Source organism: Bacillus rossius, chromosome 16, assembly GCF_032445375.1.
Source record: "Bacillus rossius redtenbacheri isolate Brsri chromosome 16, Brsri_v3, whole genome shotgun sequence".
NCBI classification, from domain to species: Eukaryota; Metazoa; Arthropoda; class Insecta; order Phasmatodea; family Bacillidae; genus Bacillus; species Bacillus rossius.
Genome location: NC_086343.1, coordinates 36,472,125 through 36,492,146, shown reverse-complemented (window position 1 = coordinate 36,492,146; position 20,022 = coordinate 36,472,125). Strand labels below are relative to the sequence as shown.

General features: G+C 35.2%; 1 protein-coding gene across 2 annotated transcripts in view; it reads left to right on the top strand.

Annotated features, from left to right (window-relative positions):
* Positions 1-6,923: 6,923 nt before the first annotated feature.
* LOC134539920 (uncharacterized) overlaps positions 6,924-20,022 on the top strand; it is a 159,664-nt gene continuing 146,565 nt past the window's right edge. The window contains exons 1-3 of one of the 2 annotated variants that reach the window (XR_010076364.1): positions 6,924-7,014; positions 9,238-9,392; positions 12,036-12,307. The gene's annotated coding sequence lies outside the window, so the exon portion shown is untranslated. The remainder of the gene's footprint in view (positions 7,015-9,237; positions 9,393-12,035; positions 12,308-20,022) is intronic. The other variant, XM_063382273.1, reaches the window with a different exon arrangement.

Genomic DNA, 20,022 nt, shown 5'->3' with positions numbered 1-20,022 from the left:
TACTAAATCAAAACTTGCAATATTTTTATCAGGTGGAATTAACAAATATCATTACTCAGTCAAATTAATATTATGCCATGAGACATCTATGGAGCACCAACATGCAAGACGAACTTCCTTTTCCTTGGAGTCTAACGAAGCCATCCTTCTTTTGCGATCGTTAGTGAGCATCCCGCATCCCGCATAAAATAACTAAATATTATTTACCTGCAAGCGACATGTGGCGATATCTGTTGTTGAAAAGCAGAACTACATGAATAAAGTACTTTTGCATGAGATATATTAATTCTCGCTGATGAAATATGAAAAAATTTCTATTTAAGTATTGAATCTAATTTAAAACACTCAATTGGTATCTGGCATTAGTCTCAGTAACTAATATGAATTCCGATTTGGGATTTGATGCTGTTTCAAAAGAACATAGGTGTAAGTTTTGCAGTAAAGAATTTATCTTGAGAAAGAATAAAAGACAACACGAGAAGAATGACTGTGTTAAAAATTCACTGCGCAATATGATAAGTTGTGTTCGATGTAGCAAGTCGTTTACATGGAGAGAGAGCCTAAAAAGACATGGCAGAACTTGTAGCGCCAAGCCTGCGTACAAGCTAGAGGACAACGATGAATCTACTAGCCTAAGGAAGAGTGATCTGCATTACGACAATAATTTTCTTGGCTCTTCCGATCTCGACAAAGAACTTAAATTGAAGAAGGTTGATGATTTACGGAAGAATGAAGACAATGGAAGAATCCTTAACGTGAAAAGTGAGAATATATTCCAGCCGAATTCAAGTAGATCTTTCCTACTTTGTAAAAATGATGGACTCCTAAAAAGGAAGCATGAAGACGATGAAGACACTTCAACATCATCAACATCGAATTATTACGGTAAATTGGGTGAAGACGATTCCTTCTACGGTGATTGTTACAGTGACTCTGAGGCTGTTGACAAAGACATAGACTATGATGAAGCACCTAAAGCTGCCAAGATCGAAGAATGTGGCGGTGTCCTGAGACCGAAACGATGGAAACGACGTGATATATTAAATAAATCTGATCAAGCTTGTGATGATCACCGTCTCAAACATGAAAGTTACCCTGAGGTTGGTGGTAAAACGGAAGACACCAGAGATCATAATATTTATTATAAAGGTGCAAGGAAGATGGTGGTAGAAGAGAATGATTACACATCATGGAAAGATCCAAACATATTGGTTGACCGGCTAAGACTACTACATGGTTCGCTTTGTGCAGGAAACTATTCGTGCATCAAAGAAATATCCTTCATACTCAAGGAACTGAGGAATGTTGGCTACATACAATATTGACTTGTTTTACTTGCATTTGTATAATGTAAAGCAATAAAATAAATAATTTAAATTATAAGAATATAATGTTTTTATTTCTTGTATTATGATTTCTTACTAAGACTTAGATCTCGTAACTTGTGCTTCCTTTTTGCCTTTTTTAGTTGATGGAGCTTCCAAATGTGCTTCCATATTCGATGATGCATCCAAAATGTGCTGCCTTTTCGTTGGCGGTGCTTCCAAATGTGCTGCCTTTTCGTTGTCGGTGCTTCCAATGTGCTGCCTTTTCGTTGTTGGTGCTTCTAAATGTGCTGCCTTTTCGTTGTCGGTGCTTCCAAATGTGCTGCCTTTTCGTTGTCGGTGCTTCCAAATGTGCTGCCTTTTCGTTGTCGGTGCTTCCAAATGTGCTGCCTTTTCGTTGTCGGTGCTTCCAAATGTGCTGCCTTTTCGTAGTCGGTGCTTCCAAATGTGCTGCCTTTTCGTAGTCGGTGCTTCCAAATGTGCTGCCTTTTCGTTGTCGGTGCTTCCAAATGTGCTGCCTTTTCGTTGTCGGTGCTTCCAAATGTGCTGCCTTTTTGTTGTCGGTGCTTCCAAATGTGCTGCCTTTTCGTTGTCGGTGCTTCCAAATGTGCTGCCTTTTCGTTGTCGGTGCTTCCAAATGTGCTGCCTTTTCGTTGTCGGTGCTTCCAAATGTGCTGCCTTTTCGATGGCGGTGCTTCCAAATGTGCTGCCTTTTCGTTGTCGGTGCTTCCAAATGTGCTGCCTTTTCGTTGTCGGTGCTTCCAAATGTGCTGCCTTTTCGTTGTCGGTGCTTCCAAATGTGCTGCCTTTTCGATGACGGTGCTTCCAAATGTGCTGCCTTTTCGTTGTCGGTGCTTCCAAATATGCTGCCTTTTCGTTGTCGGTGCTTCCAAATGTGCTGCCTTTTCGTTGTCGGTGCTTCCAAATGTGCTGCCTTTTCGTTGTCGGTGCTTCCAAATGTGCTGCCTTTTCGTTGTCGGTGCTTCCAAATGTGCTGCCTTTTCGATGACGGTGCTTCCAAATGTGCTGCCTTTTCGTAGTCGGTGCTTCCAAATGTGCTGCCTTTTCGTTGTCGGTGCTTCCAAATGTGCTGCCTTTTTGTTGTCGGTGCTTCCAAATGTGCTGCCTTTTCGTTGTCGGTGCTTCCAAATGTGCTGCCTTTTCGTTGTCGGTGCTTCCAAATGTGCTGCCTTTTCGTTGTCGGTGCTTCCAAATGTGCTGCCTTTACGTTGTCGGTGCTTCCAAATGTGCTGCCTTTTCGATGACGGTGCTTCCAAATGTGCTGCTTTTTCGTTGTCGGTGCTTCCAAATGTGCTGCCTTTTCGTTGGTGGTGCTGTCTTTTCGTTGTCAGTGCTTCCCTTTTGTTGATTACGCGTAGTACAAAATGTAGTGATTGAATATTTACTAATTTAAAACCTCTTGGTGTTACTAAAATATTTTTCAAGGTTACTTGGTCCTTTAGTATGTTTAAAAAATGTCACGTTGGATTAATAGAATATAATTAGATAACTAAGAAGTTCATGTGGTCCTGAAATGACTAGCCTTTACGTCTGATAATGTCATGACTCGGTCTTATGGACTGAATACAATTGATTTATATGTGTGGCTTTGTACATGAACGGCTTATATGTTATTCAGATTATTGAAAAATTAGACTTTCATAATAGGCTAATCGGCACTGATTTAATTCGTTTGTCGGGTATATTGACTTGAGTTGTTTTTCGTAGAGCGAATGATTTATAAACTCCGCGAAAGGTAATGGAAAACAGAATCTAACATTTATTTAATAATTAGTTACAACTGTCACTAGTCAAGAATCGAACCGTTGACAGGGATCCATCGATTCGATTTGTAAGTTAATGAGTGATTTTTTTGATGAATTTTGGATTTTTTCCCGCTTTTCTAGCTACATTATTACATGTTTTCAAGATGGCGTCCGAATTTCAAGATGGCGGGGGGCACCTCAGTAATAAATGATTACTGCACTGTAGCAGGTTAAAATAAAATTAACCAGATGTAAATGTACTCTATAATATGAGTACACACACAAAATGACGTACTCCAGCAGTTGGTCGCTCCTGGTAGCATGTACTGAACATTAAATGTCGGGTCCATGATGGTCGACAAGGACAAAGTCAAATTTCAAGGTCAAGGTCAAATTTCAAAGTCAAGGTCAAATTTCAAGGTCAAGGTCAAAGTTCAAGGTCAAGGTCAAAGTTCATGGTCAAAGTTCAAGGTCAATGTCAAATTTCAAGGTCAAGGTCAAATTTCAAGGTCAATGTCTAAATTCAAGGTCAAGGTCAAATTTCAAGGTCAAGGTCAAAGTTCAAGGTCAAGGTCAAAGTTCAAGGTCAAGGTCAAATTTCAAGGTCAAGGTCAAATTTCAAGGTCAAGGTCAAATTTCAAGGTCAAGGTCAAATTTCAAGGTCAAGGTCAAATTTCGAGGTCAAGGTCAAAGTTCAATGTCAAGGTCAAAGTTCAAGGTCAAGGACAAAGGTCAAGGTCAATGTTCAATGTCAACAGTTGATGACAAAAGTATGGTGACCAGATAATTATACTACATGTTATCGGCACACTCTAGCAGACGAAAACAAGATGGTGGTCTCCAGCGGATGAAGACAAGATGGCGGACATGTCGTCATACCAGCTGACGATATATATGTTTTGAAAAAAAGTGCTAGGAGTCAGTCTGCCTGCATCCACCATTGAGGAAGGAGCCTGTCGCCATTTTTAGTTTTTTTTGGACTCACCGGGTTTGAACCGAGGACGGTGATCGATATAATCAATCAGAATTCGAATAAGTTAATTTTTTGATGAATTTTGGAAATTTTTTCATTAAAATCGGATAATAATTAAAGATTTTCAAGATGGCGTCCAAATTTCAAGATGGCGGCCGTAACAAAAATTGCAACGGTGACGTCATCATCCAATATGGCGGAAAACACATCACCGGAATTTTCTAGAACACAATGACGTCATCCAAGATGGCGGATCCAAGATGGCGGATCCAAAATGGCCGCCGTGATCTACTTGTCCCGTTACGTTATGTCCCGTTACGATATGTCCCGTTACGCTGTGTCCTGTTATGCTGTGTCCCGTTACGCTTATCCAAGATGGTCGCCGTGACGTCACAATCCAAGATGGCCGCCGTGACGTCACAATCCAAGATGGCGGACACCGGCACCGGCACCACATCCTGCATCCTGATCTCGGACCGGCCAAGCTATACTACTTACACTGTTGTTTTCATCATGAAGGTAAGAGTGCACCGTGATGTCTGCTTGTTTGTGTCGTCGTCTTTGAACATCAATGCAGGATATTCAGAGCATGTAGTCAGATGCTGCGATTTAATGCAGTACGTCTTGGTGCAACGAGATCAACATTGCTTCGGACAGACATCACCCATTGTTGTGAATGTTTATTTTACAGTGTGTGTTGATCGCCCGAGCGATAGTACGTTTTTTATTTAGTAATACAGTTGAGTGTACACGGTTAATGTGATTCTAGAGATTGTTAATGAACACAAAAACTCCATAGTCGAATTACTGTGTGCTGACATAGTCTGTTTTGTGTCATTATCAGAAGCGGCAATTATGTACCGTTACGGTGCATAGTTATCTTACAAATTGTGCATGTGATTCATTTAATTATTTTTATTTGCTACTCCATGGTTGCGGTCAAAGACAACCATGTCTATGTGTACATTATTCTTTGGAAAGGCTGTTTATGAATAATAAGGTGGTTGCTAAGGACGGTAAGTAATGAAAAATGTATGTAATTAATGCCGAGAAGATTGAAAATAATATTACTAATCCTATCTGTTGGAAAATACCAAAGGAATTCATGTAGAGTTAATTTAAGAAACAATGTATGTATTGTAAGTTCATCCTGCTGATGTGGTATGTGTACTTTATTAAATTTTTTTCGTGTTCTACAAGATTTAATAATTATATTTATATAATTAACATGCTAAAGTGAAATCGGTGATAATTTTAACCAGAAAAACTGACAATTAAATATAAGTTAAAATAAATCATATATTTTCTGGATAATATGTTTTCTGTTGAAATAGGTCAAGTTATTTTCTGCCCCCAGTAGTCTCGTTAGAACAAACTCAAGAAATGCTACCCTGAGATTAAAATATAGCCGAGGAAAAATAATAGATTTACCGTAAAAAGAAATATTAATTGAAATTAATAGATGTCATAATCAAACATAGACATCATAATTAAATATTCATTATATTTAATTAAGAACACTTGAATGTTATGTGTCAGACCTAATCCGTGTACCTAATCAAAACTCAGTCTGGTAAAGGGTAGATCCTATAAATTATATATTGTAGTGATACAATAATGGTAATTTAAATATTAGCTTCCCTACCTAGTGTAAACATAATAATCCTTAAATTCGTATTTAATATTTTATTATAATATTTGTCTACGGATATGGATACATAACAGTGTGATGTATATACTCAAGAAACATATACGCACAGTGGGTGTCTCCTTTAAAAAGGGTGTTATATGGAGTACAAATATGGTAATAAGACAATATGGGAAACTCTGGTCAATTATCATTGGCGAAGAACGAGACAACTTACTGCTTTGCTTTCAAGCTATTTTCACTCCACGCCGCTAGATGCCACTACTCTCACGGACCTAAAACACATTGTAAAAAAAACTTATTTAACACTCCACGCCGCCAGGTGCGCTGACATCACTTGTCTGGCGTATTTCTTACAAGTTTCCTATATTGTCTCTATTCCAATATTTCTGGAGTATCCGAACAATCTGCACACCTGTATAGGAACTCCAAAACTACAGGCGTGCTGGCTTCATTAAAAAAATTAAACATTAAAAAATCGTAATAGGAAGTATGTGTCTTGAATTAAATAGTTTGAGAATAAAACTTTTTACGCTGGCAAGATTTAAATGGATTTTATTTACAGAAACCATTACACTGAATATCTTATTTGAATAAATCGCTGTTACACAAAATTATTTTTTCAAACATATAAAATAATAAATGTTTTTAATAGACCATTCCCTTTTAATAATTTTTTTTGCCAAAATTAAGTGCTATAATAAATACCAAGTTTTAAATGATTGTGCTCCTCAGACTTAAAGTTATTTTGTGATGTGGTATTTATCTGTCATTGTGAAGTTAGAATTATTTAAGGCAAACATAAGTTATAATTAGGTAATAGTGGTTTACAAATTTTTATCGTTTGAATCATCTAATTTACTGTAGTTCTGTAGGATCACTATCATGCAAAGAAAACCATAACATTCCTCTTTGTTTTTTTTAAGAGTTTGTTATACATAGCTTTGCTTTAGTATACAATGCTATATTTAATCTCTATGCTTCAGATTTTCTAAGGAATATGAATATGTTGCATTTCATTATTTTTAACATTGAAATTTTTTATTAATAACCTTATCACTTTTAGTTTATCCATTTTTAAATAAAGGCGAATGTATCAATTTATTTGTTCAGTATATATGACATTGACTAGGAAATAGAAAAATCAACACTATATTTTTTTACAGTTTACCCTCTAGCAAAGCTGTGTGCAGTTTATCTATGGTATAAACAAGAATAACAATTTCTACAGATATAGTATCAGACATCAAAAACTAAATTACTAGTGTTATTTCGAGAATATCATCTTACCAAGGAAAAAAGGTATTTGTTAATTTTTCGGAACAATGATCTATTTAAATAAAAGTCGCTTTTTACTATTCACATAGGAGATAAAAAGTTAAAAAGAAAAATTTTTACTAGTTTTTATCTGAATAGTAAATCTGAACATAAGTAAAATGTGTTGGACCTTTTTGATTCTTATTATTTAAAAGTTTTTAAATTACCTTTATATAATATTATTAATTATATTTTAAGCTTTGTTTAATTTAGACACGCATTAATGATTCATATTTGAAATATTAGGAAACTATTTTATTTACTTTGAATAAAATTATAGCATTACGAAAATATTTGGAGTTCTTTAACCAATCAGGAACATTAAGCATGTCTGTAAAGACCATCCTAATCTTAAACTATTATTACTTTAAGCATATGCATAATATTATTTAAATAAAATTTCATATAAATAATGCCATGATTTAAAATTACAGAGGAAATTGAGGGAATAATTTTTTTTTGTATTTTGGAAAAGATATATTCATTTTAAATAAAATCACATTAAAAATAAAAAAACTTGCTAAATTTTAAGTATGTACCAAATTTGTTTATTTCATATACAAAATATAAATAAAAGCACCAAATATAAGTACTTGAAAGCAATAAATGAAATTTACTTCTACTTGTAATAGTGTACTAAATTCAATTTATCGTATTTAAAGTTAATAAAACGTTCTCATTTTCTTAGTTAGTTGACTAATAACATTCTCCTCCCAACTAATATGACGTAATTTCCATACAAGTACGAAGAAGACTTTGTGATCTGTCTGGAACATCATGTTCCAGGAAGACATGTTCTTATACCAGCGACAGAATCAAGCTTTCTTCAATAAAAATTAGTGATATTTGAAATAAAATGCCATATTCAATTGGTTGATCTAGAGTAAGTTTTTTACCAGATTGAAATCACAATAAACTATCTGCATTCTCTCAAATATAAGACAACTTATGTTTGTTTGCTACATTGAGTACGGAACGAAGACATACAAAATATCGTATAACTTAAGTAATAAAAATTATTGTGTCACGATAAAAGGTAAGTAATTTGCGTCACTAAGAAAATTTTTTGTAAAAATAATTTTTTTTAATTTTCAAAGATAAATAAAATATATTTACAGTTTAAACACGTAGCATAATAATTAACTGAATTTTGCTAAACCAGTAAATAAAAACGTAAGTAATGTTAAGCTATGCAAATTAATGGGGGAAAAGAGCAAATTTTAATTACGTCTAAATACTTTCCTATTGCAAAAAAAAAATGAAGCCTTTGATGTTGAGTGTTCAGAGATGTTGCCGTCTGTTGGGTTTTAAAATAAAATAAAATAAAAATCATGTTAGAAAGGTAGAACTTTAACAAATCTGCATTAATACTCAATTTATATTTTTTTTACTTTCTACATTTTTAACCATTCTAATACTAAGAACGTTCCCTTCTATATGTTTGCGAGTTGGCATGTGACTGTGGTTCAAATGTTGACGCAAATCAAAAGAGAAAAAATTATTATTAGCAAAACGTTTTGAGAAAAAAGGTTTCTTAAGCGATATAAAATAACAAAATCCTACAAAATGTATGTTATTATTAACAGACTGACACAATCAAACAAACTTCAATTTTTTTTAAATTCTAATTTTGTCATTAGTCCTCAGTATTAAAGCACCATTAAAATTAGGACACCAAAAATAAAAAATAAAAATGTTTTAACACAAACAAATGCGATACGAACAGAAAATAGAATTTCTCAGCAGCCATTAAATCAAAGAGTTCTGTCATAAACAGACCAAACTATTTGATTTAATGCCTGTGGATAACCTAGTAACCAAAAACAACGCTATTTTTACCGGGCTTTACTAGTAAATAAAATGCAAATAATGTAAAATTCGTATTTTTATTATCTACCTAGGGTATAATTTTATTTATCAAGAAAAAACTTGACGTTTCTAAAGAAAATGATGCAACTCAGCTATATTAAAAACGATTTATGAACATTAATAAAAATGTTATGTATTCACATTACGCCAAAGAATTTTTCCACGTATATTTGAACTATCAAAGTAACTGATAAATAACATGCCAATTAAATTTAAAAAAAATTATCAGATATATAAGTTGATAGAAGTTTTCTCATTGTAAACATCCTTCCAATAACGGTATCGCACCGCCGCCCCGACACTAGGCGACACAAGGCGACACAAGGCATGGTGTTGCAGAAGATGCCCGCGAACTGGCACATGTACGCCGGCGCCGGAGCGGCCGTGGTGATAGTGGCGCTCCTGGTGGGAATGTTCCTGACGCGGCGTCGCTCTGGCGGCGGCAGCAGCCCCGCTGCAGAGTGACTGCTGCCTCCCTGCCCCAGCCTCAAGTCGTGAGTCACCTGTGTCTTACCAGTAGCGTGACAAGTGTTCCTGAATGCATGCTATACAGCCTTGTGCCTTCAGAGAGAACACGGCTTCCCTGCCCCAGCCTCAAGCCGTGAGACTCTTGTGTCTCTCCAGTAGCGTAACAAGTGTTCCTGAATGCATGCGATACAGTGTTGTGCCTTTAGAGAGAACACTGCTTCCCTATTACAGCCACCTCAAGTCATGAGTCACTTGTGTCTCTCCAGTAGCGTGACAAGTGTTCCTGAATGCATGCTGTACAGCCTTGTGCCTTCAGAGAGAACACGGCTTCCCTGCCCCAGCCTCAAGCCGTGAGACTCTTGTGTCTCTCCAGTAGCGTAACAAGTGTTCCTGAATGCATGCGATACAGTGTTGTGCCTTTAGAGAGAACACTGCTTCCCTGCCCCAGCCTTTTCAAGATGGCCTTTGTAATTGTGAATTTTTTTTGCTATCAGTTATTAATGCAGGTTCAGCAAATATTCTTGGTGAAATATCGAGTTCAATAGTAACTTTGTATAAGGTTATAATATCCTAGGATTTGTGCCATTAATCACCTAGTGATAGGTTTGCAATTGTTGCCCGCAATTTGGTAAGGTGTCTTTAGTTCCTGTCCAAAAAATTTGAATAAGTTGGTCATTGTTTTGTAGGAGTAAACGTTTTTTTTTTTTTAGTTTTGTAACATTCTCATTAACTGTATAATTAATATATCAGAACATAAATATTGAGTTAATAATTTCGGCCTTAAAATAGTACTTATTTTATGTTGCATTAAAATTAGTCAACAAATATGTTCATCTTCTGCACTATTATATCAACTTAATGGAAAGGTTAAACAAATGTTAAGGATCAGACACTTATTGAAAATTTGATAAAATATTAAATTTATTAGCAAGCTCTGCTGTAGTTTAAATAAATTTAAATAAACTCTAAGGCAGCTGACATTTTTTTATAATCACTTGGATTGAAAAGTTACATCATATCAGAGGTAAAGTTTTTATATACAATTCTATAAGGGACCACAGAATGAACGACTCCTACAAACACAAAAAAAAATGTGTGTAAAGGAAAACTTAATATGACTTCTAAGCTTGTAGATTTCAGTTTAGATCTACGAGACGAATCGTAAATGACATTTTTTATTGTACATTAATTCCAACTTGTTTAACACCAAGATTGGACCACTTAACACAAATAATTTATTTTCTTTTAACAATGGTATGGTAGAACGTAAACGTTTTTTTCCTGCAATCCTGGTTTTCTCTATTCATAATTAATTAATTATCAGCACATTTGAAGGTATATTACAGTTTTATTTTTCTTGTACAAATAAATAAAATTATGAACTAAATTTTCATAAATTTAAAATTTATTTAAAAATAAATAAATAATATCTAAAGTTTAGATTAATACAAAAAGCACAATAAATTAAAACTAATTTTGAATATTGTTCATTAAGTAATGTATAAAGCATTAGTTTAACGTATTACTTGACGTTACCGCTATGATAATACTAAAAACGTGCACGAACAAACTCACTGTATAACAAACATATGGCTCTCATGGAATTTTAGTTAATTTTTTAGAACAATGGTTTGAAAGTTTTATAAAAAATTATAAAATAGCCTCATATAAGAGGAATACATATGACTATAAAAGTAAAACTAATTTTCGCCACAAAATATATTTTTTGGAATGAATAGTTTAGAAACATATATAAATAATTTAGATCAGTGGTTCCCAAACTTTTTCACCTGGTGACCCACCTGTCCTTATAGGAATAACTCCACGGTGTATCGGTCCATGGTGGAGTAAAAAACCTTATTTGTATCCTATCCCTTCCTTATGTATATATAATTTACCATCAAATATTGCAAATATATACATTTATATGTTTTTTTTAAGATACTAATTGATTATTGATAAACAATTTGTGTTCTGATTTGAAAATGGTTGACAAAATATAAGCACTCTGTATCAAAACATTTATTTATTAAAAAATAGATAATGTGTTTTCACAAATTTAGATTTGTTTCGATTTTTCTTATCTTTTCTTATGGTTTATTCGATTGTTTCTGATAGTTTTATGGATCGAGTCGCGACCCACCAGTAACCCTTCCGCGACCCACTAGTGGGTCGCGACCCACCGTTTGGGAACCGCTGCTTAAGATAGTTCATTATACAAGCTAAACCCTTTTAAAAACCTTAAAATTTCTTTACTTCAGTAATACTTAAGAATAATATTTCTTTTTTATGTTATGTGTGGTTAAAAACCGTTTAAAAGTTGAATGTAAAGTATTAATGTTTTTAATTAATCTGTAATGTGGTTTTAACAATCTCATAAAATATGTTCAGTGTCCAAACAACAGGAAGTGTTCGAAAATTATTTTTTTTTTTAGAAAAATTAAAAATAACTACTATTTTTTTATGTTTTTATAAAATTATTCAGGCCGTGTAGTTATTAAAATTAATGTATTTTTTGTTATTTTTCATTCTTGTGCATATAGGTTGTTCGGTGTTTTTGTGGGTGGAGACAGGCCTTTTATTATCGTATTAGTATTTGTATCATGTTGGTATGTTCTAAGGGCTCTAAGTGCCTCCAATGTCTCCTGGTTGACGCATTTGGCACTCAGGCTCGAGGTCAGCTCCGAGCGCATCACCGGAGGAGGTCCTGGCTCACATGGAGGCTACTGGAGGCTACTGGAGGCTACTGGAGGCTACTGGAGGCTACTGGAGGTGGTCTCTCGGGACATCCACTCCAGAGGCGGCCAGGCTGTGCAGCTCGAGGCAACGGCCTGTTCCAGCTGTGACCCCGGACCATGACAACTGCGTAGCTTCATAGCGTTTGGCGAGCTCTCGAGTGGACTCACGTACAACCGACATGCTCCTGCCGTCAAATAAACAAGTTAGACTTCATTTGTCCGATTGTATTTCTAATCAGATGATTTATTTTGTATACGTACTTCTTTATATTTTGTTATATGCTTAATGATATCAGCATATATTAACCATTATTTCAGCAAAAATATAAAATTAAACTTATGTATTTTTCTTTATTTAAAATTACTTTTAGCTTCTTACCTGTCAGAACGAACACATTTTATGAACTTTCAGTATCTTGGTAAAAGATGGAGGTTTATATTTAAATTCATATTTATGTTCTTCTTTCTAACTAATTAGGGCATAAGACAGGGTAAAATATATTAAATATGGTTTCATAAAAATTAATCCATATAATAAATTAGGAGTTTAATGATACAAACTTTTCAATGCATTATGTACTATGCCTAGAAGTTTCATAAATTTAATACACGAATTTTTTTTGTGTTATTGAAATGAAAGCACTTTCCCAGATTTTAAAAGCAATCGTTCCTCTTTTCAATACCATTCGTCTGATTTTACCATAGATGAATTCAGAAGAGTATTTATATGTTTTTTTATGTATATTAAAGCACTGCCGGCTCTCTATATATCTATTATATATATATATATCTATATATATTTAGCATAGGCCTCACTACAATACTTCTGAATGTAAAAATATGTTGTAAAAAAATAATTGTAGAACATATTGTTGGGCACCAAGTGCCTTTGGTACCTACCTTTTTACCAAAGTTTAACTTATAGTGATGCTCAGGGATGACAAATAAATTTATGTTACCTATATTGATCCAATGTTTTGACTTAAAAACATGCACAGTAATGATGTAATATGTATAGGAAACCGAAAACACCAAATAATAGTTTGTCATGGTACTAAAAAGAATATGTAAACAAATGCCAGAAATTTGAATAATAAAATTTATGTCTTTTGAGGACTGATGTGAAATATTATTAGTAGGTTAATTAACACACATTACTCTTGTACACATACAAAAAGTTACAAAACTTAAAGTAAAATAAATATGTTACTAAATAAAACAAATACAGCTTAGTAAGACTGATCATGCATAAACTTGATAATCAACAGGAAAATTACGTAGTGCGCATAAAAACTATCATAATCTTGGTATATAGTTAGCACAATTCTCAATGAATTAGAATTTTATATAGTTTTCATAAAATAAATGTCTATTCTGAGCTATCTCACTGTGGTATAAATGTCGGGATTTTTACATTATTTAAATTTTTACATTTAATTTTACATGTATTTACATGTATTCGCCTGGCTGAAATCCTCGGTATCCCTGGACTCCTGTGGAGTATAACCAATTTTAACTCTATAGTTACCTACGCTTTATAGGCCACATAAAATATGTTCATAATTTCACCTCAAAATAGTGAAATAACCTTTTGAAAAACAGTATAATGGAAACTATGTTGCCGGAAAGTTGACAACTGTTGTCAATAGAAACCTTCTGTGTTCGTCAGTGCTATAGTCGTTGTGTGGTCCATATCTTCATAGTTGAGTTATATATGTTTGCTGTGTTGTCCAGGTTTGTTGTCTGCCTGCATTTAATCTGTCTCGTCGTTGCTAGCCCACTGTGATCATTTCTGTTGTTAATTATTTTTCATGGCTTAGTACCTTCATCCGAATTCTTGTGCTGTCTGATATTTAGAGGTTGAACATTTTTTTGTCCGTGCTGTCGTCGTTCTGTTGTCCATAATACTTGTTTAGTTTTATTGTTGGTTCCGTTTGTCCAACGTCAGCTAATTTAGTCTTGTTTTCTGTTAATATTTATCTTCATTTTTTTTTACTTTCATTATTTTTCCATGACAAACAGTGAAAAACTACCATGGCGTATGTCCAAAAATCTACATTAAGTCCTGAAGTAAAAAACCTTTAGGATTTCTGAGTTTAAAGTCTATGTGGATGGACCTGGCGGGGAAATACATAGGAGCATCTGCCACGATACGATTGCTCTTATTCTGGATTCTATGCAACTTTCTTAAATGCGTTTATGTTGCTGATGCCCACACTGACGCCGCATACGTTATAATTGGTTTTACAAGCGAGTTTAAATCACTTTAACTTAAACTAAGTTACCTAATCGTCTACTCAGGACGGAACAAAGGGTTATGAGCCCAGTAAAAACTGATTTTCTTTTCGAGTCTATGTGATCGCCTAGATATTTAACCACATTTTGGTTATGAATATGTTCATTGAATTGTGTTAATCGTGGCCTATCATGGAGGGGCAGAAGATGTTTACGCGTAAATATCATAGCTTCGGATTTAGTAGCATTGATCTTAATTCTAAATTTTGTGCACCACTGTTCTATTGAATTTAATGCGATTTGCAGTCCATCTACGCGAGTTCTAAAATGCAAGATCTGCTAAACAATGCTGTATCGTCTGCTTATCAGCCAAACTGGACTGATCATTGGGCGCGTTTGAGCATGTCATAGATAAAAATTATTAAATATAACTGGCTCTCAAATGCTGCCTTGTGGGACTCCTAATTTAATTATTTTTAAATCAGACTTTTCCCCTTTTGTCATGACTCTAAACGATTTATTATCTAAATACTATGCCAGTCATTTAATATAACAATATGGGAAGCCAGTTTGATATCATTTATAAATTAAGCCTGTATGAAATACCCTATCAAAGGCTTTTTCTATGTACAAAACACTGCGAGATTATAGTTATTCCAAACAACTGCAGTTAATATTTCTTCTGTAATACGGATCAATTAAAGCATTGTTGAATGCGCACTGTGAAAACCAAGTTATTCGTTTGTCGTTGAAACGACTGTTTAGGCAAAGCACAGATATCTCGATGCTGTGCACCGACGCCTATTTCAGAAGGTAGGGTGTATGGTCTGAGCAGTAAAGGCTAGTACTCGTGCAGTTCCATTTTTATAATGCTGTCTTAAGAAAAAACAGGGTCTTTCAAGTTGCTGAAACTTGGTAAAAATTTAATAGGCACTTTAACTATACTGAGAAAAAACTTTATTCTGTCAGGTGTTAATGCACCGACGTAAGGTAGAAAACTGGTATTTTTCTCACCAATGCTATTTCTTTTATAACTGTCCGGTTTCACAAGTGTAATTTCTTCGTTTCGAAAATTCATCAAGCACAATCGCTGGTTAACGATTCTGAAGACGACTTCGTGTGCACTCTTCACGACGACTGGAATGTAAATGATACTTTGCGGCACTTCAACCAGTTTACATCCTGGCGGAAACATGTTGTTTAGTATCCCGTTGAGATACTTTCCACTTGTCAAATTTCAATAAATTCTTATGGTATTCATGGGTGATATTATGTTTACTGCACGCATAGATTCATACATTTTTTCTGCAGTGTATGTAAATCTTTGGTTAGAATCCAGTCAATGTTACTATGGTCCCAGATTTATTAAATTCGATAGTTTCATTGCATGTTAGAAACTTTTAAGTGTACATTTGTTGGTAACTTTTCATTCATGTAATTTGCAATGTCGACAAATCCGTAAGATCCAGTGGGTAACTGTTTTTCTTGAGCAGACCCAAAACATTTCAGGAAACAATATTTCTGTTATCTTTGTAAATATTTGATATGGCATTATACATTTGAAAATATGCGAGCCCAATCTACCACTTTCCTTCCAACTCCAGAGGCGGGAAATAGACCGCCCGCAGCTCAAAAGTGTGACATCTCAATATAATAGTCATATAGACATGACTGATTACTTCTCAATATTGGGTAAGGCATTTATATTTTTTTTAAGTAAAACGAAGGTTCAAGGGACCACAATTTATATGGTTAGGGTAACAAATCGGTTTCGTAAATTAATATCAGTCCCACAAAGGTACTGCTATAGTTATTGCGGGTCTCAAATCACCGAATCTGTTGTAGTACTCTGCCTTTTTTCCAGACTTTTATGTATGCTAACCAGTGCATACCACGACTTGTAGGCTCATCTAAATTAATAATGTCACACTCATGAGTCTTTGGCTGGCTAGGTGAAGAGTGTCCCATAAACACACTTCGGAAATGTGGCATTATCAGTTTTAGAGCTTACATAATTTAATCTATATTGGTGAGCAGATGTTTCAGCAGAGAACTTGGGATATTTTCGTTCACTTCTTTCTCATGCCTCGGCCTGCTTTGTGAGGTTGTATGTAGAGTCATTCGCCATTTTTTTTTCCATAGAAATGGTATCCATGTTGGCAGTTTGTCTACGTGCTTCGTCCAACTGCTTGCGCTCGTTCTTCGAAGTGTTTACTGCCCGTAATATATCACATATAGCCCCGATGAGGCCACAAAGGACACCCAATGCAGGTAAAAGCAAAGGTAGAAATCCACCAGTTATGTTTTTGTCGAAAGTCGGCAATTTTTCTTAGGTTTTTTCACTACTGCATCAGTCTTGCGTGAATTTGCCTTGGTCTTGTTGTTCCTGGCTTGAACGGCACTCTAATTCCACTTTGGCAGTCATGATTTTAAATAACCCCCATTCCACGATTTTACTGTGCTCGATGATTTACTGATATCTTCAGCTTCCTGAGCCAATATTTCGTCAGCTCTGTGTCTTGCCGAGGGAGTAGGCAATATCGTGCTGCTTGCACTTTTCGTCAAGCGAATTAATGCTCATGTTGAATCTAGCTAGTCTTTAGGCTAGTTTAGTTCCTGGGACACAGAATATGTATCATGGAATGTGTAGCTCGAAAGGCATATTATTTTTCAGCGAGTTGACGAGTCCTGCACCGATGTGTATTTTGTTCTTACCTCTTCGAGGCATTATGCACAATTGAGATAAATGCATAAATACACATATTTTATACAATTTCACCAGTAAAATGAATGTCGTCAAGGTATATGTGTGTTTGGCCGTCCTCATTTTGCAAGATGACGAAGCCACTGCGCGCGTATCGTGGCAGGGCTCGTAATTACCTTCTAATGTACGAAGAATTATGGTATACCCATCCAACTGTGGGAAAATATGTGTTCTTTGGAATTTTGTTGGAAGAACCAATCGGCCTTAGGTACGAGAACTTATGTGCCTATTCCAAGTTGTAGCAACATTAAAGTACCATCGCCTAGCTACGATTTTAGGATAGTTGGAAGTCCGGAAGTGTTTTCCATTTAATGATAATGTAAATATGGTGCATCTTGGCCAAGCAAGAGTCACTTCTGTATAGGGTTTCGACGTTGTAGTGTGCGAGAAGCAAGGCCTAATTCAAGAATACTTTTCCATGGGATGACATGCCAAAGTAGACTGCCTTTACCTGTGTCATACATACAGCCGAATGCCGAAGCATCTGATGCATGACAATGCAAATGTCATAGTGTTGTTTTGCATGAACTTTTTAATTTAGGCCATGCTTATGACTGTCATGTAAACAATGACCTGATATTTCAGGTCTTCAATACACGAGCTCCTTGTGCTGGGAAAACGAGCACGGACTGGCTCCTATATAAAGGCAGGTACAGACAAGGTTTTGATCAGTTTATTATAAAACATGAGTAACATCATTTCTAAATTCGGTAGCTAAAGTTGTGATACCGAACTGCACGCTGTTCTCAAGTCTCACAACACTGATATTCGGAAATGTACTTGCTAGCCATCGACCAGCAAGTGAATTCCTCGGATTCTCGAATTCTTCACTTGATCGAAGTATCGAATGCACAAAGACGTGACGATTTGAATCACTCACTTGGCAACGAAAACAGATCTTGGTAACAAAATTAAGAATTTGATTGATTCGTTCATGGAAGAGGATAATGTGGACGAATAAAAAGTATAAAAGGAATTCTTGCAATCTGTTTTCAGCCAGTACAAGGTCGTACTTGACCAGAGACCTTGATTGCACTATACAGTCTGTCCATAAAAAAGTCTTCATCCTAAAAGTGAAATGAAAAAAAGAAGAGATATTTTAATCAATCACTAGTCATCTTGATGGACTCAAAAATAGGAAAAAACCAACCATCAGTGTGAAGACAGAAGTTTATTATGAGATGCCAACTGCAAAGAAGACTAAATACTAACCTGCTCCAGAAGAAAAGGACTTTATGAGTACAGAATCTATGAACAAGAACAAATTATGGAAACATGGACACCAAGTTAATGCAATGGTCCAGCCATACCTGAGATCTTTTACGAGTTTGAATAATGACACGGCCTACAGAGTGAACAAAAAACATTAAGCTATTATTCGGTGCTAAAGAAATAGACTTTTACCAGGAAATATATGTAGAGGAGTACAAAACACACGGTACTCCAGGTCTGTACGAATTGCTGTTTGGCAGGGTATTCTTATGAAGACTTGCAGGTGTACAAAAAACTGCTAAAGCTAACTAAATCACATTTTCGCGACAATAATCTGGCAATAAGCATTCATAAAAACGATCATGAAAAAGATGACATTCTCACCAATCTCTTCATTGAACTAGCAGTATACATAGAAAAGGTTAAAAAAAATCTAGAAAGTGGTAATATCTTTGACTATGTTAATTAGAACGACCCAAATTAACTAGTAGATCGTCTGAGACTACTGTTGGCTTCGCTTTGAGCAGGAAACTATTCGCACATCAACTATTAGTCACCATACTCGAAGAACCGAGGGAATCTGACTATGTACAATTACTCGAACTAGAATCGCACGGAATTTCATGCTCCTGCAATATGTATATACCTTCGACGCTGAGTCGTAGTGCTTCAAATTGATGATTTATTCCAGGTGGAAATTGTTGTAATGATACCATATTCCCGATTTTATAAAGGTTTTAAATACATGTTGACCTTCATCGGAGTGTATAGCAAGTTTCCTTGGGCCAGACCTGTGAAATTGGAGAATGCAACTGACATTACCAAAAAAATGCATATATTTGAATTAGGCTATGGGCATGTACCAACGCACCTTAAAACGGATTTTGGCAAGTAAATTGTTTCAAAGCCTCCATTTTCTAAAGGTTTAACACAATTTTGTGTACCAAGATGTGGTAACAGTTCATAGCAAAAGGTAATTACAAGTTGCTGGATATCTGGCCGAAACTAGTAAGTGAATACGATTCCACTGTGTATTATACCACAAAAATGAACCCTAAAGACATAAAGGATAATCGCCTTCTTCAAACAGTGTTTTCCAACACTAAGAAGAAGAATACACGAAGGCCTAAAGCTAAAATCGGTGAAACTTTAAGGGCCTCCAAGCAGAAAGTTGTCTTCGAGAAAGGTTTCACTGCGTTTTGGAGTCGCGAACTTTTCATTGTAAACTACATTCATGAATCGGAGCCCAGGGCCTACTAACTCGAAGGTTTGGACCACGAGCCTATTCGTGGTAGCTTTTATGCTGAAGAAATTCAGCCTATGATGTATCCCGATACGCACATGGTGGAGAGTATTCTTAAATTACGTCAAGAAGAGGGGCTTCCCACCTCACTTTAATTCGTGGATAGCAGTGGCAGAATTCAAGAAACACTATTAATTTGTTCGTTTGTACTTGTAGAAATGTTGAAATAAGTCTTTTTTTCTTAGCTTTTAAGTTTTATTTTTTGAATGTGTATTTTTTAGTAAATTGAAGTGATATTTACTTAAAATTAACATTTTCGCTTCGAGGAAGGATCAAATAGAGGTCAGAAATTGATCGAATAAATTTGTAAATTGAGTGTTATATTTTTATGATTTTTTTTAATCTTCCATAATTTATAGGGCAATCCATTCAGCCGAAAAAGAAGGCCGATGCCACTGTCACCT